The sequence below is a fragment of the Mytilus edulis genome, chromosome 3, assembly GCF_963676685.1.
Source record: "Mytilus edulis chromosome 3, xbMytEdul2.2, whole genome shotgun sequence".
Lineage (NCBI taxonomy): Eukaryota > Metazoa > Mollusca > Bivalvia > Mytilida > Mytilidae > Mytilus > Mytilus edulis.
Window position 1 is genome coordinate 80,107,003 of NC_092346.1, and position 3,041 is coordinate 80,110,043.

Here is a 3,041-nt window from a genome sequence, read left to right on the forward strand (position 1 = left end):
TCGTATTGTATTCTGTAATTGTCGGGACTCTGACGTGGGTATCATTTCAACGAATTTCGTATTAATAACGGGACTGTTCCGGAACGGTTTCGGCAAAAACAGTTCGCAATCGACAAGATCTGGATGCAATCTGGACTCAATCGGCAGAAAAACAGCAATGAAAAATTTCTCCAGATCATTCCCGTTCCACAGAACACCGTCCAGAATACACAGAACATTGTTAGGATTTTGATCCGATACAGCAGAATCTGTCACGACATAGGCACGATTGTAATCCGAATAGACAAAATCGGCTTAGTTTCCCCGAATGTTACGGGACGCACCTAACTGTCGGGGTGCTTCGCCGAACTATTCAGACCCTTCCCGACCCGTAGGAATCTGTTACGAACTTAAACGACTGCGTTCAGACAATGATAGGACATTCCAGATAATTGAGGAAAGTAATCCGACTTTTTCACTTTACGCGTCGTATCGCTGTCTGATCTCAAACGGGAACAATACTCGGCAATGTGTGAACCCCGCATTATAGAATCAAAAATCCAAAATTAGTTTAAACATGTCGTAATTGTAATACTGAAGACACTTAATAATACTCATTTTAAAACATTTTATAACATTTCCCATATCTCATTAGTCTATTTAGTAAAATGTTGTTTTATCTTGTACTTTGAAGTTGAAGTCAGCTTCGATGAATTGTTACAAATTAAATTCACATGTGTTTGTAAAATTGTAAAGTAAAATTATTTTACAAAATTGTAAAATTTTACAACAAAGGACATCTTGTTAAGAAACGCGCGTCTGGCGTAATAAATTATAATCCTTATACTTTTGATAACTATTTAACACCACTGGGTCGATGCCACTGCTGGTGGCCGTTTCGTCGCCGATGGTATCACCAGCCCAGTAGTCAGCACTTCGGTGTTGACATGAATATCAATTATATGGTCATTTTTATAAATTTCCTGTTTACAAAACTTTGAATTTTTCAAAAAAATAAGAATTTTCTTGTCCCATGAGTGGATTACCTAAGCCGAATTTGGAACAGCTTTTTTGGAATTTTTGGTCCTCAATGCTCTTCAACTTTGTACTTGTTTGGCTTTTTAACTGTTTTGATATGAGAGTCACCGATGAGTCTTAGGTAGACGAAACGCGCGGCTGACGTATTATAATCCTGGTACCTTTGATAACTACTTTTCATCAAGATAGTATATTGGAAACTATAAGACAAAACATAACATTCCTTCTTTTAAATTTTAACAAGAGTCTGGTCTGCCCAGATCTCCTTTTAACGCTTTCGTTGTTTTGTTTAGATACTTGTAAATGTATATATACATTGGGTACTAAATGTACTACTTTTCACTAACTACACGATTCCGTTGTTTGGACAAAGAATGTAAAAGAATAAATGTTGAATAGGTGAGGAGAAAAAGAGACGGAAGTTACCGAGGGGATATTCAAAACTCATTATAAGTCACAATAAAACTGACAACGCCATGATCAGACTCATTCGTTGGTGTGACATTAGGGGAAATAAGGACGGGATTGTGGTTACCAAAATCAGAACATATTCGTGGTCATCTCTGACACAGAAATGCCGTAATGGTAAACCAACTCGTGACGGAAACTAAAACGTCAAGAACTGGCTTTAGCATATAGACAAGCGACAAGAAGAACAAGGAGAACTTTTAATTTAGATTCTGCAGATAATATGCCTAAAAGAACTATAGACTATATTCTGTTCATACTTTGAACGACAAAATTATTTTGTACCTATACCTGTGTAACGTTTACACGCTGAACAACTGATGTACGTCAAACGCGCGATTCTACGTCATATTTAACCTAAACTGTACCTATCAGTGTAAGGATTCGGTACCATAACTTAAGAGCATACGATACAGTTTAGATCCCGTATTTACAGTTTGAAAATTTTTTCCATATAGACTTCTTTTTACCTGATTAAATCAAATATGTAATAAAAATATACCTTCATGTGCTACTTTTTGAGTAAAATTTGGTATATTTGCTCAAAATTCGGTTTTGTGGCCGTATTTTCCCTTTCGAAAGAAAGACATAACTTTTTTGTTTTAAAAGATAAACACAAATTGTTTTCTGTTAAATAATTCGTAATTTCAGTATTTTATAAGTATCCTAAAAATGTATACATTTTTTATCCAGAAATAACTCATATTTATCAAATGTTCATGAATGTAGAAAAAAAACATCATTTTTTGCTGTATAGTTAAAAAAATTGAACTATTTACGTTTTCACGAAAATTGGCACACATAATCTTCTCGCGTAATCAAACCGAATGTCATTTTAAAAAAGAGGGGTCCATGAACTCGTTTTCAAGTTAAATAAGTTTGAATGATAAAAATCAGTCGAAAACTGAATCTTTTCCCGATAAGTCATAGTTTGACGTCGCGAAAATAACAATTTACGTCAGCAACGTCATTACCTCCCCTGTAACTGTACCGTTCGCCCTTAAAATCGTATATAAAAAAAAGCAATGAATGATGTTGTTAAATTTGAAATATACCTTTCTGCGTTTCTTTGTTACATATTAGTATATGTTTACACTGTTTTAGATTATAACGCAATGTTGACTGCTGTACCCCTATTTTTGACATTTTTAACTATAATGTATTTTTGTTTTTATTCACGCATCGTTGTCATTATAATTGAATTTGATGCGACTGTCATATAAGTGGGAGAGTTAGCTTGCTATAAAATCAGGTTCAATCCACGAAGCTCAGGAATATTGTATAAACTGCGAGATGTATACTCAATATCTAATAGGTCAGTGCTGCTGTAGTGTAGTTATAAAGAAATAAAAAGCTCACAATTGGGAAAGTATATACATTGAATAATAAACTCATCATAGATACCAGGATTTAAATTTTATATTTGCGCCAGACGCGCGTTTCGTATACGTGTTTTATGTTAAAACCACCTTGTATGCATCGAGTTCTCTTTTTTTTTAATGTTCCGTCGTTTTTTTCTCAGGATGATTGCTGGTATTGTGATAGGAGTTTTAGTA